Source organism: Dermacentor albipictus, chromosome 1, assembly GCF_038994185.2.
Source record: "Dermacentor albipictus isolate Rhodes 1998 colony chromosome 1, USDA_Dalb.pri_finalv2, whole genome shotgun sequence".
Lineage (NCBI taxonomy): Eukaryota > Metazoa > Arthropoda > Arachnida > Ixodida > Ixodidae > Dermacentor > Dermacentor albipictus.
In genome coordinates, this window is record NC_091821.1 from 5078025 (window position 1) to 5101165 (window position 23141).

Consider the following 23141-nt stretch of genomic DNA (forward strand, 5'->3'; position numbering starts at 1 on the left):
AAAGTAAATTAGTGCTGTGTGTACGGACATGGAAGTGATGCCTTAGATTAAAGAGCTCTTTCGAGGCCCTGTGATGGGGGTTTTGCCCTTTCTGAAGCGTTCGAGGGAGCCTCGCCGCTCCTTAGGCGCTTGGCGCGCCTTGAGGATGGGTGTTGTGTCCATTGCCTCTTGTAAGGCGCCGGACACGTGCTCTTGCGAGCGAGAAGTTACCAGCGAGGGTCCCGCCTTGGAGGGCAAGACCCCTGCGCCCACCAGCCCGGAGGTCGATGGGGCTCCCTGAGGGATCTGGCTGCGCCGGCCGTTGCCAGCACTGGAAGGGACCTGGGAGGTTGAGGCAGCCTCGGCTGCGCCCACCTTCGGGGTGGATGGTCCCTTGTCCTCGGTTGACGGAGCAGCGCTAGCTGCAACCGTCGCGAGGGCAGATGGAGTAACTACCGACTCACTGCTTGTGGGTCGGACAGCCGCCGGAGGCCGTTGTGTGTCGCTGCCCTCTGATGCGTCACATCGGCAAAGGTTTTCTTGGGCAGGTAGGATACCCGCCTGCGTGCCTCCTTGAAACTTATATTTTCCTTTACTTTGACTTTTACCATTTCCTTTTCTTTTTTCCAGGATGGGCACGACCGCGAGTACGTGGCGTGCTCCCCATCACAGATTACACAGTGGAGCGCGTTCGCACAAGCTTCAGTGATGTGTTCGTGGGCACTGCTTTTCGCACATGTTTGGCGGCCTCGGCAGCTCTGCGAACTGTGACCGAAGCGCTGGCATTTGAAACATCTTAGTGGATTGGGCACGTAAGGCCTAACACGGAGCTTTATGTATCCGGCCTCGATTGACTCGGGCAGGGCACTTGAATTGAAGATCATCTGAGACAACGCCGCGGGTAGTGTTCATAGTGCTGTGCGGAGTCACTGTCACTTCAACGTCCCCAAATGACACGAGACTGGGTAATTTTTCGAATGGTTTCAGGTCCTGGAGCTCCAAGAGGAGATCTCCACTTGCCATCCTTGTTGCCTTGTAACCTGGACTAAGAGCCTCAGTTAAAGACTTTGATACTAGAAATGGGGAGATTGTGCGTACTTGTGTATCTGACTTTTCCGAATGAATGACGTGAACTCGTGGTAAGTTGGGTCTTTCACGACCGAAGTACTGAATACATCTTCGGTGCGCCCTCTTTTGTGAGGGCGATCAAGGAGGGGTGAGAAGGACTTTGCCATAGAATAATTTCTATTCCACGGTGGGTAGGGCTCCACCCACCGTGGAGCCCTACATGGGGATGCTACAGGGACTGTAAAAAACAGGTCCTGTAAACGCCAGCTGTACGTTATCACTATAACCAAATATGAGATAACCTACGTTGGCTATTCACGCAAGGTTAACCCTTGCTGCCTGGAAAAATTGGAAGTAAGCAGAAGCTAGGAGAAGACAGGAGAGATGAAAAGTGAGAGAAAGACGAAGGCTGGAGGAAGAGAGAGACAGGAAAAGGCAACTACCGATTTCCCCCGGGTGGGTCAGTCCGGGGGTGCCGTCTACGTGAAGCCGAGGCCGAAGGGGTGTGTTGCCGCCGCCGAGGGGCCGTAAAGGTCCAAACACCTGGCATTGGCTCAACCCCCAGGATCCCCTTTTCCCCGGACACGGCTACGCTGCGCACGGTTAGACGCGGGAGGGTCCAACCCTCGTGTGCTCGGGTACGTGGTGTCGCAACACACCAAACGCCTTACGCAGACGCCCCTGCGGGGAAAAAAGCAGAGTTGGTTTTTGCTCATTTTATGTCGTATATTTGCCAAATTGTTTGAGGTCTATAATCAAATATGGAGGATGTCTTGCAAAAAAGAGGTATCTAAGTAACGCCAGCTCTCGCCGTTGAGTGCAGTCAAGAGCTCTGGACGTTTCGCTTAGTCTGCTGTCGTTCTTCTGCAATTGGGAAGAAATAGCACTGTGGCTGGAGCTGTAGGGAAGTTATTTTTCAGTCGGACATCGCCGTGGACGGTGCCATCTCCGACCTATTCTGTCATGCAAGTACGCTGTCGATTTGCCATATAATAAAAAGGCTGACCACTAAATACTGCAATTATCCGCGCGAGCATAAACCAGCTAGTGATACCAGTGGTTTTGAGCGGCCCAACTGTTTCTTCTATCTGCAGGAAAAGTAAATTGGTCATGGAAGCGGATTCAATGCTTTATTTCTTGAAACCAGACACATGGTCATTGATTTACGCAGTTGGTGACACTAAGCTTCGTTGGCGATGCTTTCGGCTCTCGTCATTTCATCAATTCGGTGTTAAGTTGAGCAGCCGTAACACTTAGATTCGCTCTCATAGTTCTTTCGCTTAATGTGCCTTTTGTATGTTCTTCCATGTTCTTCAGCCGCTGTGATTTTCGCGGAATGATCTTGCCGAGCTCAACGACAAGAATAATTGTGAAATAGAACCATGCCTTTTCGATCTTTTAGCACACGCTAACTGAGGAGCACATGTGTTTTCTGTGAAAAGTGTTCGTTCAGCCTGTGCATGCATCTCGAAAGAATCTAATCTGCCAGTACTATAAAAACTACCTTGAGCACATATACATAATATGATCAAGCACTATCCTTTCGGAGACACTATGACATGGTTTTGTGATGCAGTCGCCGGTCTCGTTTTTGTAGGTCTGTCCGCTGCACTTCCATGATAGTTTTATTATAAAGAAGTCTGTCTCTCATGATCAAAGGACTGGAAAGGTTATCGAGACTACTTTGTCGGTACCGCGACTGGACCCTAGTGCTGTGCCTTCAATATTCAAGGACTGCCCATCATACTTGTCCACACCACAGTGTTCCGAAACAAGAGAGGAGCCACAAGATCGACTGCAGCGACTCCCACCTTGCAAAGGCACTGGCGGATTCATTGTCGTCGTATAGGACGGAAGTTGCAGGTATCAGTTCTAGACATTAATAGAGCTGAAGGCATGTCTGCAGGGATCCTCGTTGTCAGAGAAGTGGTCAGTACTGCATACTTCGTCGAGTGTAATGTTCCTGCTGCTAACCGGAAGCACCATGCCAAGCATTGAAGCTTCTGTTGTGATCAGTTGCATTATTGGCATAACTGTATGCCATCAAAAGGTCAAACTTACGAAAGTAAATGACTATCCTGTCCCCAGCAAAGTTCAGGATTTCAGATGCATATCCTAGAAATTCTAGAGAATTTGTCTAATTTTGAAACACAATTATTCCTGGGGATGTGGTATGAGCTGTGGACACCCTGCTCCAGGTTTTGAAACAGCAGCTACCAGTGGAAACTCGAAGTGTCCTTAAAGCGCTGAATGAACAGCTGGAAATAGTCACAATGTAAATGCCCAGATATTCACAACATTTGATGGTTATTTCTAGTCTATCGCTCCACATTTACAAATTCCTGCGACATGCAGGTGTTATTACACTTCCTCACCCTGCAATCATCAGAAAGCTTTGTGCCTCATGTTAGCTGTCACCGCATGGAGAGACGGACGAAATTTTTTTGTCTTACATGAAAAAGCGTGCGAAGTGTCTCCAGTCTCACAAGCGCATACTGACTTTTATGCTTGATGAAATTCACTTTAAACCATTTTTCGATTACAAGGGTGGCAATGTTTGTGGAGCTGCCTTTAACTCGTCTGACGCTGCCACGACGGCCTATGTTTTTATGGTACAAAGTTTGGTTTCATCTTTTAAAGAAGTCGCTCACATCCTTCCTGTTAAAACCATTGACGCTGCTATCTTGCATAACATAACCCTAAAAGTCGTGCCTGGTTTGGAGTCGCACGGGTACAAAGTAGTATCTATTAATTGTTACTAACAACAATAATATTAATAGAAAGACAATGTCAAGCTTTTGCAGTCCTCCAAAGCTGCAGTTTTTGTATCCACATCTCTGCGACCCGACAAGACCCGCGTTTTACATTGCTGACACAGTCCACCTCTTGAAATGTGTGTGGAATAACTGGATAAACCAAAAAAAAACCATGGCACCAATTTCTATTACCCCAAGTTTAGGATGGTTAGTTATACAATTGACAGTGGTCATATTATGTGGACTTCGTTTGAAGCACTGCGTAGACTACAAAAACTGGAAGAATGGTGTTTGCTAAAGTATGGCCACTAGTTAACCTCAAGAACTTTGAATCCATCAAAGTTAGAGCAGCAAAATGTGAAGGTTGCGCTACAAGTATTCAATCAATTTACTGCAGAAGGACTTCCGGTGCATGCCAATGACATTGACAGAGCAGCAGAAGCTTCGAACTTTACGAACATTATCGTTCGCTAGTGGTCAGTGGTAAATGTCAAAGCACCTCCGAATGGCTTCTAAAAACGTGACCCTTTTCAAGAGCCAGTGAAAGCAATGCATGGAAAATGACGAAAGAATCCAATTTCTTGAGAAGTTTGCGGACTGGCTAGACATATATGGATTGCACTACGTTTTGACAATGGCGTTTTCACTCGTGAAACGGTTAGTGCCTTGTGTCTTACGTCCTGTGGGCTTAAAAAATTATCTCGCTACTGCCTTGAGTAACTTAAGATGCGCTACGTGCTTCTGGGAAAAGTTCAGACCGATCCACTCGAGGCGAAGTTCGGTTAATACAGACAATGTGCAGGCGACCAGTACCATGTTACTATTCGACAAGTGTACGAGTGTGAGGTAAAACTTTGCGAAATTCGCTGCCAGTTCTACCAACTGAAGAACTCGGGCTTCCTCAACTGCGCACGCGACAAAAGCAGAACTTTGATAAAGCCTTCAGCATTGAAGTGGCAGATTCTGACCTGGGGTGCTATGCAGGATGCCCCGAGTTTCTCGTTCACCCGAGTTTTGCCCGAGTTTGCTCGACGGCAGTCAGTGAACGGAGATAGCGCGCAACGGGCCGAAGGTGCAGGCAAAAAATATGTAGACAGAAAGTCGCGTATGACAACATGAGCGCACCCTGCGCGGCACGCTGCTTCCACGTTTCAAGCGCAGAAGGCTGCACAACGAAACGCGCCAGCGCCGCGTATTGTCATCAACGGATTATCGCAACTTAGCGATACCGTGACTGCCCCGCTGTCTGTCAGCACACTTGCCGTGAGCCGTTTGCCACGCCTTTCCTGGGCGCGTCAAGGGCGTGCCTCATCTTTCGGGCGCTATCTATCTATCCTCCATCGAATGCGAACGGGGTACATGCGGCGCATTCTTGCACCTACACTTTCACTCAAACGAATACGTTAAAATGCGACAAATAAAATAACGCACATTTTTATTTCTTTAGGTATCTGTTTTTCGTTTTCAATGCTAGAAATTTGTGATGATAAACGGAGATCGAGCAAATTATTAAATTTTGCACATCTTGCCGTGAGTGGCGACAGGGAGGCGAAAGCTTAGAAGCGGTACATTGAAACGGGTCGCACGCACGAGGGCGTTCATACGGTGATAAGTCGCCTAGGGGCGCTGCAGTGCTATTCTCAATAAAGTCGGTCATGATCCATGGAGGGTCATGGCCACTCTTTCTCTGTTAGGGGAATAGAAACGCAGCGCCGCGGTACGGCTGTTCATCGCAGGCGCTTCACTAGGCTATTAAGGCCCCCGCTTTACCGACTAAAAGCGACACAACAGCTGTCGCTGTAAAATGGCGGTATGTTATTTTAGAGTGCGTAGTGTCGCAGTTCAGTGAAAATGTACCAGTTTATCTTTGTGCGCGGAGCCTTTGCGATACATTGCGAAACGTGCGTGCTTCCCCAGCGACAGAATTCATCGCTTGTCATCGCTTGCCCAGTGAAGGCGCCTCTGAGCGCACGTACGCAGTATATGAGTGTGTTGTGTAGTCGAAGGTGCTTGCGGATTACCTCTGCTGGAGCCAGCAGCGATCGCAGATGGATATCGTAACGACACCGCAGCACTCGCATTTTGGCAGGTGAGGACTCTTGTGTGCAGTTATGAAATCAGATTTCGAACGGAGAGATGTGTTGGAACTGTTGAGTGCGCAGTGCTTGTGATGAAGAAATGTCATTGCACTGGGCCTAGAAGAGCGAGCGATTCTCGGACGCTGATCGTGTTTACGACGTTGTGGCTCCGTTTCATCACCGATGACAGAGCAGCTATCTGAAACGACTGCTGCAATAAGCCCTCCTCAGCATCGTCGTCCCCCTCGACGCCTTGCAAGCACCTACAGTGACGTGCCGATAATTATTTACTGTGCGCTACGCGCCGCAATGCAGGCAATGAAACCGTGTTGTGCGGCCATCTCAGCCCGAGAAGATGTGTGCCAGCGACAGTCAACGCTTTGTTTTCGATAGTGGTGCTCAGTACATCACCGATGACAGTGCGTTGTGCGTGTTTTATGTCGGCGGTCAAGATTGTTGATGCCTCTCAGCTCGACACCGCGTCGCTGTTGCCGGCAGATGAGTTGGGCGTGGCCCAACTGTAGTGGGTGCGCGCGCAATAGTTACATGCCTCGCGCGGGGCGTGACCTCTGGTTTTGATTGACAGGCGAACTCGTGCTAAACTCGTACATCGCGAAACCCCCTCCGAGTTCAACTCGGGAACATGGCGGCGGCAGCAGCAGCGGCAGCGGCATTGCATCCAGCGGCAGCAAGCGTCAGTATGACCGTCCGGACCCGTTCACCTGCATGACCGGCGGGGAGTTTCAGCGTCATTTTCGCCTGTCGAAGACATCAGTGTGCTGGCTGTGTGACGAGCGAGGCGAAGACTCTCGTCTGCGGTGACAGCGTGGCGGGCTTCATTCGCTCACCGTCTTAGAGCAAGTCATCTGTGCCCTCCGTTTCTACGGGACTGGGAGTTTTCAGGGAAGCGTCGGCGCCGAGCGTTACATCGGACGCCATCAAACTACTGTTAGCCACTGTGTCAGAGATGTGTCTGACGCGCTTATCGATGCGGCAGTGCGTAAGCGGTGGCTAGCTTTCCAGAATACTGCGGCGGAGCGGGCATATATAAAAGAATGCTTCCCACTTCGTGGGAACATTACGAACGTAGTCGGGTGTGTCGAAGGAACGTACGTAGGAATTAAGGCGCCTTCAATGTCAGCGTTACTGTGATTAACAGACTTTTTCGCTGGTTGATCACTTTTTGTCGATTGTTCTATTTATCTGTCAGGGTGCCTTCCAAATGGCTCACTTTCTTGGGAAAGGGGTTAAGTATAAATAGATAAATGGATATCACTAATTGTGTGAAGTAACCTATGAATCCTAATCTCATAAAGAACTTGGGGTTCTTCATTGGTGAAGTTACTAAGTATGCACAATGCTGAATTTTGGTCATGCGTAATCTATCGGCCGCACTATGAAACAGCGAGGCATTGCACAATTTGTTGCAGCGCGAGATGTGGATGTTGCGCCAAGCCGGTTGTGCCTATGCATTTGTGGCGAAATGAAAATGCATTGAGAATCTTAGTGTGTTGGCTTGCATGAAGAAAATACTTCAGATTGTTTGCTCTGTTCACTGTCGATGCATGTGCCAGAGGTTCAGTGCATCTTCTTGTTTTGGGGGGGGGGGGGCGGCGTTATTTTGGATGGATAAATTGTATATTTTCGTCTCATAATGGGGCTCTAATTCTTAAGCATTAGAACAATGCACATCCGATACTCTGCAGAACTCTCTGTACGTGAAGATGTCATGAACCACCAAGGCATTATTACATATCGGGAGAAATGTGGTGCAGATGCCAATGAAAAGTGGGTCTTTAACCTACCATGATAAAAATAAAACTTGCAGAACAAATAGACCATTTGTACAGCTTTAGAGCAATAACTACACAAAACGTGATATGCCCAAACGAGTAAACACTTGCCGCATTGCCAAAGTAGGCTGAGCGACATGCAGCATATGTTGGCATTGAACATGTCTCGTAACTGTTATTTTTATTGTAAGCCCTCGCTGTCACACCTTTCCCTCCAGCACTCCCTTTACTGAAACGTGGCACTGTCTTTCCATTGGTGTCATGATGATAATGGTAACGGCGGCAGCAAGGCTCGTTAATGCTTGCCTCTTTGATTCCTGTGAGTTTAGTGGTAAAGAATATGGCACGTTCATACATACAGCTGTGCTGCAAAATTTAACATTTGTGATTTTTTGGAGAACTAATTTGTGTTGGGAAATTTCAAAGATGTGCACCATTGTGGCCTAATAACTAGAGCATTGGTGAGGTTGAAGACGGTGTATTGGTATAGAAGCTTGAAGTTTAATTGCACAACAATTCGACGGGGCACAAAGAGAAATACACACAGCAGAATGCTTTGCTGTGTGTGTTACACTCCTTTGTGTGCCGTTGAATTGTTGTGCGATCCAACTTAAAATAGAGCATTGGGCTTCTTTGGTGCAGGACCGAGGAAGTGTGAGCTATTCGACAACATGCCAGTGCCTTGCCACACACTTATGGAAGTCGGAAGGTTTGCAAACAAAGCTTTGCTTTCAAATCCACCTGCTCATGTAATACAAGCGCTGATTGAAAGAACCATCACACAAAAATAATGGTGAAATCAATGGCCTGTGAAAAGTGTAATTTGTATATAGATACTGTTGACATAATAGGTGCCATACCGGTGCCATAATAGGTGCCATACCGGCCTCAAAATTGTACTGGACAGAGCAGTTTGTTTCCTATGTGAAGCTCGACCTCCCATTACATGCTGTGCAAATAACCAAGCTCAGTTTGTTTTGACGTGCTACACAACATTCAGTGTAATCTGTTTTTGATTCTAAAGAAGTGCCAAACACCACCTCTTTTTCAAGGACGTCATGGGAATATTTGGCGAGACCTTTTTCAGCCCCTCATAATGGAAGTGTGGCCAGCCAGCTTTGCTTGGATGCCTTTATAGATTTCTGCTCCTGATCATTGTGTGCTATCAAATTGCAGAAGCCTATGCAACTGGTGCAAGGCATTACGTGTTTCTATAGTCGGATACAACTTTAGGAGGCTGCGGAATCTGCACTTTAAGGCAGGTGAACACAAGCCTGCACCAATGGGCATGCACTCGAGACTGATATCGTGCCGCCAGACAGACTAATATTGCTCGTTGGAGAGGGACTATTTCTTTAGACGTGTAGGCAATCGGCTTCTGCGCTTTGGTCATCTGGGTGGGGCCTCTCCTGTCTTCTGAAGTTTTATCCGACTGTAAAGGATGCTGCTTTTCATACAACACAAAAGGACAAAGTGTACAATTATTTGGCCTATGAAATGGATACATCAGAAGTGTGCTATGCAAGGGCTTAAGATGTGTGAAATATGGTACATGCAATTATAAGACAATGTTAAAGAATATGTGGTATCGAACATGCATGTAATTTGTAAATGCATGGCACATTTGAATTGGGGAGTGTTGCAGTCATATGCACAGTCTATAGGTGATAGCATTATTAAGCTCCTGCTGTTTCCTTTCTTCATTGTGAATTACACACACCGTTCATCTTGTGGCTAATGAACACGCACTGTATTCTTGCACATAGAAAGAACAAACAGCATGATGACGTGTATGCTGCATTAGTGTATTTTTTATTTACATGGTCCAACAGCGGCACAGGTTGTCTTACGTTTTTGCCTATTTTGAAGGGACACAAAGTGCATGTTATAAGTCTCCTAATATGCACAGCACAATGTTTACTGCAATAATTTTATTCATGTTCCTGAATAATAAACAAAATATTAAACTGAAAGCTCCTTTATAAGGTGCCTTCTGTGGGCTCGACAGGAGAGCAGTGAGGGCACCGATACTACTGTTGCGGAGCAGCCCTCTGGACCTTTGCCACACTCTCAAGAGCACGTGCCTGGCGCTCGCCTACTGCCACCAGGCGGTTGAGTGGCTCCAGCAGCAGAATGTTTTGCTGCAAAAAAGTGTATTGGAATGAATCAGCCACGTACAAGCCATTATTTACAAAGAAAAATGCTCGTTGCACTATTAGTACCAAGTGCCCTTAAATGTGGAAGCCTCTAGTGTAGTATGCATAGTAAAACAATGCGTTGGGACAACATTGCTTTATTTTTCAAAACTGGGGTTTTCTTTTTCAGAGCCAATTGTCATGTTGATTAGTGTGCCAGCAGCTGAGGTGGCCCTGCACCTTCACGAGTCTCTACTGTCAGCACCACAAACCTATTTTTGTTCGCTGCAAAACAAATGCCTCACCCTACAATCCCGTCTTATACGAGCTGATTGCATCCTATGCCTACAAACATCATATTCTTGTCCCATTACGCAATTTTCTACCATCCTTGGCTGTAGTTCTCTCTCCTTGACATTCATTCTGTAATGCTTATGTAATCACCTGATATGAATTGGCAACAAGTGATCGAATACGTGCATGGCCTGCCTGCCGATTCCTTTCTTTTTTAATCTCAACTAGCATATCAGTTGCCACGGTTTACTACGCCACTGTCTTCCTGCCTTAATGCTATCTGCAACAATTTTTGTTACTTCGCTTTCTACACAGTCCTTGACATCTCAAGTTTCTTTGTTAACCTCCAGGTTTATGTCCCATATTGCATAACCGGTGGAATGCAATGATTCTAGACTTTTTTCAAGGATATCGGTAACGTGGCGATCACGATTCGGTAATGCCTTCCATGTGCTGTTCAACCCATGAAATTTTTGTATAAGTTTCCTGCTTTATATCAGTACTTGCTATTGATATTTCACTTGGATAAAGATACTCTTCCATAAATTTTCTAGCTTAATGTCACTCATGAATTTCTGTTGCCTTACCAAGTTAGTGGAGGTTACCTTCATCTATTCCATATTTTCGCGGGCCCACTTGCACGTAAAAGCACGAACACTCATTGGTTCTCACTGCCTTCTTTAAACTGCTGGACATTCAGTTCGTTACTACGAAAGTGACTTAATCCGTGCACTCTTATTATGCTAAATATGAAACAGTAGAAATATACTTATCTGCAGTTTGTCGAAGTCTCCTTCACTGTGTTGGTAGCGAGATCCATCGTCGGTACCACCTCGTCGCTTCGTAGCTATATAGGATGTCTACCTTTTGCCCACACAATGTAATGTTCGTGACGCTCGCAGTCACGCAGAGTGGAGGAACTCGGCGCACTCGCAGAAGCAGCACCGGTCAAGTTGTTTCTTCAGCACTTCGCCGTGAACAGTAGGTGCGCGTTGCGATCTGTAAAATCGCCGAAGCTATTGGCAGTCTTACCGGGTGCACGGGAAGATTGCCCACGGAGGAACAGAACTATCCAAGAAATAGTGGCCTTCGTCGAGCCTGATCACTACGTCGCGCACTGCAAGCTCGTTGTACGGGTTTGTTTACACTGGGCCTCCCTGATGCTTAGCCGCCATGCTTGCCCGGTGAATGGATGTGATGACTAGAGCATAGCCTCCTATATTTCTTCATGCCCGCTCACTGAGCGGGGGAACAAAGCGCGCCGTCCGTACCGCCTAGTTCATGCGCCCGCCACCACACCGCGCTGCCTTCCCATACCCTGTCCCAGAGCAGACGACGCGACGCCGCCGCTTGCGCACGCGCTCGTGGAGACAAGTTTGGCGTTCGTATTTGAGATGGAATTATAAAATATAATCGCACGTTAAATTGATGTTCGTACACAATGTACAGTGGAAGTAAGCAACACAAAACATGTTGTGGAGAGCCAGCCCTTCACCAAAAAGCGCCGAACTGTGAGATCATAGCTCACAGTTTGAGGGTCTTTCGTGACAGCGGTTTTATTTCAAACACTTTAGCCATGTCGTGTTTGTCTGTCGCCTTCATTGCAAAATTTGTGAATATTGGGCGAAAAAACTTTGTCAGCAACAGTTGCAGCAGGTTCTCTTGGTGTCCTGGCGTCGAGCACATCAATGTTTTGTGCTCGCGGAGTATTGCAGCGGCATTACTCACAGCCTCCTTCAAAGGCTGATTCATGTGCCTTCTTCTTGCGAGAAGAACGTCGATAAATTTCTCTAATGCGTAGAGAACCGCTAAAAGTTGTCCAGATGGGTAGATGAGTCCACCGCGGTCTTGGTGCTTTATCAGCGAGTCCGAGCTAGGGCGCCGAGGCGTTTGGCTTTTTTAAGAGGCTGACGCACTCCTCGCAATTGATATTTTCTTGTACAACTCTTGCCAAGTAGCCGCCGACCATAGCCAATGCTGCGACATCTGGAGTAGGAAGCAGAGGCTGTCCTCGCTTGAGTCGCTCTGTGAGCTCTCTACATGCATCTGCAGGGAATTCCTCGCTGGTTCCTTCCCTTGTGTTTTTCTGTTGCGGCAGCGTTGACAAGTAATCGCTGCCTTCTGCTGCCATTACGTTGCTCGTACCAGCCGCCGACACGATGCCAGTCTTCAGAGTCTTCTCAATACCTGACAGAACAGCTCGGGCATCCGTTTGATCATTTGACCCTGCTGACTTCCTCAGCCAGCCAAAAAACGACTCGATTGGGTCAGACGACATTTTTCTCGTTAAAACAAAGTGAAAGCGCATCTCTTCAAGAAGATATCGAATGCACTCAACAATTGAACGAGTTGTCATCACCAGGCCTTCGTAAGTCTCCTTGGTTAAGAAGTTCTTCGCCAGGCACTGGCGTTTGAGATCGGCCAGGTAGTCGAGGAAGCTTGTTTCAAGCCAGATTAACCGTTCATCGCTTGTAAATTCGAACTGCTTGCAATCGGCATTGTTCTGGTGTATGTGCTGGGTACAATTGCTCACGTCCATGAGCATGAACCAGCGGTGCACGGTGTCCATGAATTCAACGGTCGGTCCGACACCCGCGAAACTTGCGTCGCATGTGTGGCCCGCTTGCTCTTGCAGGAGCTTCAGTGCCGCTGTCACCGCAGGAGACAAAACTTGGATTGCTCTTTTTACGTTCATTTTTTCGATGTTTGTGGGGAACACGTGTTTTCTCGTTAGAAATCGAACTGGCTTTACAAGGCTGCCTTGCTGCATTTTGTAGAGGCTCTTCAAGTGGTTCGCCGTTATTTCGCCGCCTTTTCCAATGTCACGCGATAAAAACTGCGAGCGCACGTTTTTGACCAAGTGGCACTGATCGAATGCTAAGAAAAGCTTTCGATTCGGTGTTCCTGGGTGCTCAATGCAATGCGTGAGGCTTCCGTTGCATAGAAGTTGGAACGCTAAGACATTGATTTTGTGGTTGTCGGTGACAATGCGCACGATGAAAAATCCTATGTTTTCAACTTCATTCAGGACGTGTCGCATGAGCGTGTGCAGCTCGCGGCCAGTGCAATTTCTCGTGAAAAAGTATGCCACGGGTATTTTAAACGAAACTGAAAGGCCGTTGAGGACGAAGCACAGAAGTGAGTTGGCTAGCACAGGCTCATTTGTTGTTTCCTTAGGAAAGCTCCCACCATAGTCTACTTCACCGATGAAGGCGTCCCTTTGTTTATGGTAAAGTAGCCTCTGTTTCACGCGCATTTCGTCGACAATTAAAGAGCACGCTCTGGCTTGCGATGAGGGATGAGAAGCGAGCTCGGTTGACAGCCTTTGCTTCGCGAGTTCCGTCACGCCGACTTCGCCACGTGATGTGCCCATAAAACGCTCCAGGGTGCTTCGACTGGGCAGCCGGAGAATGCCTGTAGTCCTTATGTGCTCGTATGCGCGAGTCGAGAGGTTACGTAAAACTACAGCATGGCGCACTGTCAGATCAGACCACGTTGGTTTCGTTTTCCCGAAATTCTTAACTTGTTCTACTAATACTGATGCAGCCAAGTCTTTCTCCTTCGCTTTCTCGACAACTTGGAGGAATGCATGAACAAAGCACTCTTCCTTGAGCTTTTGTATTTCTTGTTTATAATTGTCGACGGTATTCTTGAGCCGCTCAGTATGCGCGTTTAAGTCTCGTTCTTTGCGTCTCCACTTTCGTTTGTCCACTGTCGAAACCTAGAATTGTGAGGACACCTGCACTGCTCTGTCCATCTGCAAAGTCGCGGTGATGCAGCGCTCGCTAGCGCCGTTTTTCACGGGTGGCAACGGTTCGGTAGCGGTGCAGTCCACAGGTGACAAATCTTCAAAGACGACGTCGACAACCGGCAATTCGTAGAGCGGATGCATACACGACTCCATTTGGTTGTCATCAATGACTGCTCGTCGCTTCGGCGGTGGTGGGTTGGCTAGCGCAGCAGCCTCGCGCTTTTTCACTGACGCGTAGCTTCTCTCTCTTTTTTTAGGAGGCTGCAAGTACGCCGGATATTCTTCGAAAATGCTGGGAATAGCGTCTTTCTTAAGTTTCCGAATTTTGCAACCTTCCTTAAAGTCAGAGGAACTGAAGTGTCGGCTGCATATAGTCGAATAGCACGACGTCGTATTCGGTACCCAGTTTTCACGAGAAATGACTTTCAGCCATTTTGCGCACAGTTCCGGATCGCTTGGTATTTCGTGGAACGATATGCCCGGCGTCCGTTGTTTACTGGATGACTTGCAGCGTGGCACACAGCAGTATCGCATCTTGTCGGGCGCAGGACACCACAACCGATTCCACACTGCAGATAGAGAACTGATTGGGTTTAAAAAAGAAAGTAACGCAAGGAAACGATAAGAACTGTGCATCGTAAATCACTGATCTTACACTAGTAAAGCAATACACGTTGCAACAACGCCAACAACTAACACGTGGTCGCGGAAAATCTAGTAAACAAACGGTCGCTTCATTTGTGTACACTGCTTACAAGTGCGGTCATGCATCCCTGATATTTCAAGAAAATATGTATATAAACATGCTGCTGTTCCAAACGCATACGCTTACGTGCAACCAACACGACGGAAATCGCACAACTCTTGCTTGACGGATCGGTTAGGGTGCTTCGATGGGCCTCGACGCGTAGCTCGGTCTGGCATGTGAGGGCAGCATTTTAGGAAGTATGGGGTGTGAGCGCCTCTCGCGGAGAGCCGAGGCATAAATCGAGGAGGAAAGGAGAGGGCAATGGACGGTCTCCGCGGCACCATTGCGCGGGCATGAAAAATATAGGAGGCTATGACTAGAGTCACTAGAAAAAATTTCAGAGTACCGCAAAGGTCGGGATTTGACTGGCAACACTGAGCGGCCACCGCCATGAGAAAAGAGTGGCAGTAACGAAGGGGAGGCTAGAGGATTGGTGGAGGAAGTCAAGGGATAGATAATAACATAAATCGGGGACAAAATGTTTCCTCTACTGTTTTAGATAGTTATCTTGGGGGGGGGGGAGTAAAAAATAGGTTGGGGAAAAAAAAGAATAATAATAAAATAGGAGGGGGGAGCAAAAGGCTAGGTGGCGCTAGCCGCCGCCCGTTACAAAGGGTATAGCCGCCATCCATCCATCCATCCAACACCTTCCAAGCCGACTGCGTCGCGGGAAGGCCGCTGTGTTGGAAGAGCTTGATATTCGGCGACATATCGGGTTGAGTGTTTACTGAAGTACAAATACTTTGTGCCCGGAGATAATGGTTGCCAAGAACGAAAAGGACATGTTATTTTGGCGATGTTATCCAGCCGGTGGTTGTTTTGCACGCCGATCGTGTTTACACCTGGAACTGTGCTACGATTGCGGGCAGCAGCTTAGCGCTGCTATCGCGAGCTTATGCACGCGTTTTTTTTTCCCTTCCGCGGAGCAAGCTACGAAGAAAACGTTTCGTCACTTCGAGCCGCAATGAGGCAAGCTTGTGCTTTTGGGCATGAATATCGAGGACCGCCGTCGGCTTCTACTGAATGTTTCCAAGCAGGACGAAACACCCGACAGTGTCACAGGTACGTACGTTCACTGTGTAATTTCACAAGCTAAATCGGATACATTTAATTTAGTTTGTAATCCGATACCGCGCGTTCTCGACTCTGCCGGGCGACTTCGTCCGCCGTATACGCACGACACATTGCGACTGCCGTGTGCGCATCGGTGCTTGGCCGTGATCGTAAGACGATCTGTGCACAGCAGGCGTAAAAACCAACTGCGATGACCATTTTGCGCACTAAATCTTGAGGAAGGCCAATATGAGCCATTTGTGTGATTACAGCAGCTTATATGTACTTCTGTACACTGATAATGAGCGAGAGTTTGCTACATTGCGGTTTATGAACGCGGCTGTCTAGTGCGTTCATGAGCGGCTACTCTTCTCAACTGATTTATGACTGTTTTCTTAGACTACCAGGAATTGCTGCGTGTAAAAAAAAAGGCAGGAACGCCCGCTGATGACGCAGCACTTTTTTTTCTAAGTTGCATGGGCGATGTATAAAATTATTGTGCTTTTAGAGCGGTTTATGTGACATGCATAGTGACAGAGTGAAACTAAAGCTACTGGGTGTTCTGTTGTTTTGTATTTCTTGTTATGCATCAAGCACAGCATTATTTGGGTATGCACCGTAGCATTTCAACATAAAACATATGTATGTTGACTTCAGTTCATTGCATGCGCTCGGCTTACAAGCTCAAAATTTGAAGCATGCGTTTTGAATATCACCTGGCCGTTGGTTTCAGGCTCAAAATACGTATGTATGAATGAGCAAAGGATAAGTGTAAAAAAGGAAGTATCAAGGGCCTCCTATTGACCAAATTTTAAGAAAGGACTGCAATGTGTCAGATTCTGCAGTCTTGTGTGTAGGTGACCAAAGGAAAATAAATCAAAAGATGAGTTACTTGATATTACATGCATGCAGTGTTGGGTAATATTTTCTTAAATGTCATGTGTATAGGTCAGTTTCATTTGTAATGTACATCCAGGTACAAATCGCACATTCAATGAAAGCAAGGCAGTAAACAATATGAGTGCTTTGTGTGCGGTAAGCGATAGCCACCTTGCACACATTTATTGACATATATAACATATACATTGCACTTTCATTTTCCCGACCACAAGCCTACGGCTTTAGTCATGAACAAAGTCGAACTTTGGGCTAGTTGGCAATAATTTTTACAGAGATACCTGCCGAATAAACAAAGGACGGGGAAAGAAGGATGGCACAAATGCAAACAGACAAAGAAAGCTTTTATTTCAGAGGCATACCCAAGGAGACCAACATGTCGGTGCTCACCGATGATGCAGAAAGCCTGTTTCAGAAATTGTGCAGAGAGTATAGATGACCCACTGTCCTCAGTGCCACAAAAGAACAGCAGAAAAAGGAATTTCAGATTTTGCCCTGCTTTCACCATATCTCTCTGTTCCTAAATGGTAGCAGAAAAATTCAGCACAGGCGTAATCTTCACACGCTCCCACTTCCCGCACAAGTTGTCAAGCCTTTACACACTTTTCAGCTGAAGTATGGTGAAAAAACTGGTTTGTGATATGAAGCATACCACCAAGCTTATTGAATGTGCAGCACTCATGGTTTGCAAGATATCTCTGAGCTGTAGGTCTGTTCATATAGGGCAAACTGGTCGTTTCCTAAACAACTGACGAAGAGAACATGGTGCTTCACTTAACAAAAATAATGCTCAGTATGTCTGTTTGCACTGTAAAGCTTGTAGTTTTTATCTGCTGTACAGAAACACAGAAGTCTTAGGACGATTAAAAGACAAGTTAGCTAGGGAGATTCTTGAGGCGCCTCTCATTCACAGGTTCAGAAGAGACGCATGTCACTGATATATCTGGTGTTGATTTTCTTCAAAGAGCACTTAGGTTACTTAATTCTAGATAATATAGTTTTTTTACGTTTTAAGGTGAGGCTTTAATCTTGTTTTTAATTTTGCTACAAGTATGAAGCTTTCACCTTCTTTGCTTTTGGTGGTTTTTGCTGTGATACAAATTTTTTCATGTAATCACAAAACATCATTCCTGTTTAAGTGTAGTGGCTGGGCGCACACATTGCTTTCCTTAATGCTGTTGTCAATTCAAGCTCATCCCGTCTTTCCTTCATCATCCTGTATTTCCGAGTAAAGTCTCCCTGTCAAATGTGATCATGAAGCAGGCACACCATGCAAACTTAAAAAATGGGCAGACTAAGACACTTTGGCACCTAAAAACAAAGTGCACGTAAGTGAGTTATAATGCTCTTTTTTTCTCTTTATGGCACATAAGGCAAATGTGCTTATGCTGAAGAGACTTGGAAGTGTAGGTACACCTGAAGTAGAAATTAAGAATGGCTTAGTTTTGCTCCTTGCGACTAACAAACTGCCTGCAACATCCATCATGTACGGAAGCTACAAGTTCTGAAGCCTAATGAACTTTATTATTTCTTTTTTTGGATTTATAAACATAGCTTTAACTAAGCTTCAATGTGTGCGTTGCTTGGAATGTATCACAATCTGTAATTACTGTGCTAGCAAACAAGTTTCAGTTGCAGCGCCAATCATCACAATGGCAGTGAGGTGAAGCGAATGCCCCTGCTGTTGCGCCCTCGGGCTAAGGGGGGTAATCATTGACTAAAGAATAAATAGTAGTTATGGTGGCAGCAACTGCATTTCTTTCATACATTAATTTTTGATGGCACTTCAGAGGATGCTTTGCTATCTGTGAAAAGCTTTCAAAAAGCCCACGGGATCAGCAGATACAGTTTGAGCTATGAAATTGTCTACCTTGTCATAAATTGCATTACTCTGCAGCTGAATGGCACCGACAGAGACACAGGTAGCCAACAGAGCACACGGAGGTCCTCATCTGGCACCACTGGGAAGGCACAGCATTACACAAGAAAGGAACCCTCTTACAACTCATAAGAACGGGCGCTGGTGACTGGTGCCAGAACCTGCCCCACAAGCCTTGTTTCCTAGCAAATATGCAGGTGAGCCAGCTCCTCTTCATCCGCATGTTCCAAGCAAACAGTCATTCAAAAAGTATACATCACTGACCTCACCTCCAGAAGCAAACACGTTTGTTTCACCTACGGAACACACTGGAGGCTGACACCACTAGTGTGGAAAATAAACAAAGTAGAAGCGCTGCAAACAGCACATGCAAGACTAGAAACACCTATCACCCCTGCAGTCATCTTGAACAGCAAGTGGAGTTTGCTGTACAACACAAAGATAACAACTACCCAGTACTGACAACACCATTTAAAAGTACCAACTCTCAAATAGCAACACCATTAGCGTGTACGAACAAAAACAAAATGAATTTTGTATATATGACAATGAAACTGCAGGAGCATGAACACCAGAAAACACCGATTGCACACTATCTCCTTAAAACCACAGCAAAGTCTGATTTCATCCTTCTGCGGAATACAGAAAATAGCTTTTGAAGCTGCAAAGCCTTACATACAAGCCATAATAAGCCGAGTCGGCCAGTACTCTCATCCTAAGCACGGACTAGAACAGCTGCTCAAATACACTCGACATTTTGCACGATGGTCTTATATGCAGCATCAACCACCACACAAGTATGAATGTGTGCTTACAACCCTCCTAAACAATGCAATCCAAGAACATTTAAAACGCATCAAACTGCTTGAATAAATTTTAAAAATTCTGTACCATGCATACAGCTTCTACACACAAAAACGTAAGAGCAACCATAAACAGCACAAACTGGGTTAAGTGCACAAAACTCCAGCAGGCAATTTTTTCCCCCATAGTGCAGCAAATTAAGCATTAGTGGAATGGCTAAGAGAGACTAGACAAAGAGCCGCAGGCATTCAATATCTGTGCCATCCGACTCCCCTAACACAGACTTGGTCAGGTTTTAAAAAAAGCGGAACCAGCTTGCAGTGATGAGCCAAGAGTCCAAAATAAATAAGCCAGAAAAAAATAATTAAATATTGCAAACTGGAATAATGTCTTCTTTGCCTGACTCTGGAGGCTGAACTCAGCATGGAATATCATATGTGACAAAATTCACACCAAACATACATGGCAGTTGTTAGTAGAGGACTATGAACACCTAATATTGTTCTGTGTTTTCTTGTGTCAAACGATGCGTTACAAAATAGAATACATGGGTTACCGGGCAGTATTTGCCTACAGTGCTAAATAATTTATAATGGATTTTCTTCTCTCATGCTGTTTCTGTTTCATCGACGAACGACTGATGTCAAGCTCATGTGTTGGTCACGTGATCCACTAAAAAAAACTAACAATCATTGATGTGTAGTTATAATTTACTGCAACATTTAATCCAACCTTTTCCAAGACCTGGAATGACAAAAAATGACCTGTCAGCGATTATATTAGTTTTTCTACAAAATCACGTGACGAAAACATCAACTTGACATCACAGTCGTCGTTCGGTGAAACTGGAATAGCGTCATGAAGAAATTAAATTGTTAATTATTTAGCGGTTGTACGCCAATACCACAGGCTGCTCCATGTATACGAATGTCTAACACATCGTTTGAAACAAGAAAACATGCAAGCAAAAATTTGTCGTCTATAGTCCTTTAAGGGTACTAAAGACAGTGTATCAAGCCCATATTACAAAAACATGTCGGCCTTTTCAGCCTGAGACATACAAAATGTGGAATAATGGTAACCCACTGTCAACTCTTAGTACAGTGCAACAGCATATTGATATGGACACAGAATTTAAGAATGGTCTAGCTCTTGAAGCATAAAGTTACAGCTCACTTCACGTTTGAAATAGCTGCACGCATGCCAACACTTTTTGATCCGCACTTAGAGTTTTGTGCTGCTTTCTTTTGCAGCATTTCATTTTTTGCACGCAGTGCAAAGCGCAGCCTACACAACAAAAATTCATGCACAACTTTGTCTGCAACATTGTGACATGCAGGAAAGACAGTGAACGTGGGCTCCACGGCTGCAATGAGGGTTCTGACCTGATCAACGTTGACTTTCCCCATGACAAGAGACTCTTCATTCACCCTGAAGTATGTCTCCACACACTCAGTGAGGTGCATAATATTTTCGGATGGTGTGCAAAGAGATTGCTTGTCTGGAATGTAGTTCTTGAGTGCCAAAAACCTGTTTTCATTCTTTGCCGGCTGAACCAATAAAGTTGTGCAACTCTCACAGAGCTTGTGCTTTTTCATGATGTTGCGTGCCACATAACCAGCGACATACTGTAGAGACTGTTGTTCTTCAGGCTCAAGGTCTCCTACTTCCTCTGGCATATTTATGTTATCTAGTTCTTCAGCCAAATCAGGTCGGGAGGAAAGAAAATCTGTTAGCTGAACAGAGTCATCAATGTCGTAAGAGCCATGCCTGCTTGGCTTGAAGAATTGTGCCAGGACAATGACTCTTAAGGTATACTTGAATTCTCGTGCCCTGGGTACGGGCGTCTTAACTCTTATTGTGCTAAATAGGTTCTCGAGCGCGTCTTGGCAGAGGCGACTCAACAGCAGAAATTTCAGAGTCTTGCTTTGCACATACAGTTTGCGTAAGTTCAGTGCAGTTGTAGTCGTTATTATTATGCCGGCCTGGACAGGCTTCCATGCTGCATTCGTCTTTCCTTTGTCAATGATGCGGAGGTTCCTGAAGACCTCCATGAAGTCAGTCAGGAAGGTCACAGCTTCCTTTCCCTTTTCAGGGCAGAGGTCGCTCAACGCCATGGTTGGCGTCCGAGATGTCATGAGGGAAAACCACTTGAACACCTGGTCCACGAACCATGCTGTCGTAAGGGCCTCTTCGTCCATTTTGCCCTGCTCGACCAGAAGCCGTAGGGCAGATGCTACTGCATGGTTAAATACAGCATATGCTGTGCCTACATTCATTTTTTCATAATGGCTGGGATTTAAATGCTTTGACTTCAGGCGTGGAGCAAGCTTCAGGCTATGCTTCTCGTCGATCTCACATAGCTGCTCTAGGTACTTCATGGAGACCTGCAGAAGCAGCAAATGATCATTGTCATTTTGCATGTGTAGGCTAATGTAGCATAGTGTATGTTTACAGGTGCCTGCCTCTCATGTAATGCCCTCAAAAAGGGACTCTTGAGTTATATGAATAAATAAATGAAACTGTAAAACCATATTTGTATTTATTTAAGCTGAATCCTATAGATGCTTCACACTGAAGTAAATAATCTTCATTGCAGAAGCAAAAGTTACAACATTTTCCAAATAATTAAACTCCATTGTGCACGCTACGTTGTGAACAGCAATGTAAGATGGTGTGAGACTCGGCAACTTACCTCATTGGATGGCAACTTGTTATTCCGCACCGTGTCGTCGTCTAGAAGGATTCTTTGTTGCCGAACCAGGTGCCCGCGCAAGTTCTTGAGCAGGTGGGGTGCGTCCGCAAGGAAATGGAGGCTACGGTCGTTTCCACATGGATGGGGACAGCTGGTCCTTGGACGACCATACTTTGTGGCCATGATTCCATGCAGCTTCCAGATGGCTTGATTTCCTCCACCCATGTCTGAAGTAATGCAGTCCACTGCTAGACCGATGCTTTCACTGCGCCTGATGATTTCAAATAGCAAGTCCAGTACCTTTGCTGCATCAAAGGATTCACCTGAAATGAAAACAAAATGCTGAAACCTTTCATTTATTTTGCACATTTCACTCATTGGGATATGCATACTGATGCTGTATTTATTGCATTATGCTTCTATTAGTGGTGCCTCTCACCCGCTCCACAGTTGGCTGGCGCACAGCCAACATGGCAAGGCGCAAAGCCAAGTCGATAACCGCCTTGCTTCATTTTTTATGCTACATTCTTTCACTCGTCAGCCGCTTAGGAGGTTTAGCAAGCAAGCGACGACAGCGTGTCACCAATGGTCATCACTACATATAGCTACGTAGCATTCTACACAGTACTGACAACTCATTTCAGCTTTATTCTGTGGATTGTCATTGCCTGTGACCCTAGGTGGTCTTAACCGACACCAACTGCATTTTCTGTAAGCCTCCCCTATGCATTAGCTCGCTACCATCCAAGAAAAAGTAGGCAGTTCAGTAAAGATTCTAGGAGGAATGTTGCCACTCTGTGTTACACATCACTGGCACGCAATTCTTCAGGAATTGCCCAAACAGTCTCTGCAGTTATGCGCATAAGAAAAATGAAAACATTGTGTTGTTCCCAACTTTACGTGCAAAAATTCACTTAACACTAACTTTCAACTGCTACTTACCTGTGAAATGATATGCGACGGTCTGCTTCCATCTTGATGCAATTCCGCCAAGCATAAAAACCAAAGCATGTGTCGCCAGTACAGGCTCTGCACTTGGGTCCGAGGAGGGGAGAGTAGGGCGGCCTGAGGGATAATTCAAGAATGCTTATTTGGGGCATAGCAGTGCAGAGCTGTCCAGTATATATCATAAAGTAAGCATGCAGTGTGCTTTATTAGCACAGGAAAGCATCAAAAATAGAAAAACAAATGATGTTGCTGTGCTGGGTTTA

At 46.0% G+C, this 23141-nt stretch overlaps 1 long non-coding RNA gene across 2 annotated transcripts; it reads left to right on the plus strand.

Moving 5' to 3' along the window:
- The first annotated feature begins 15256 nt into the window (after nt 1-15256).
- Nucleotides 15257-21469, plus strand: LOC135919099 (uncharacterized). 2 transcript variants are annotated; one of them, XR_010569883.2, is made up of 4 exons: nt 15257-15664; nt 18450-18628; nt 20575-20671; nt 21331-21469. It is a non-coding gene; the product is annotated as an uncharacterized lncRNA (long non-coding RNA). The 2 variants fall into 2 exon arrangements; XR_010569882.2 differs by lacking the exon at nt 21331-21469 and having other exon boundaries at nt 20575-20813.
- Nucleotides 21470-23141: the final 1672 nt, after the last annotated feature.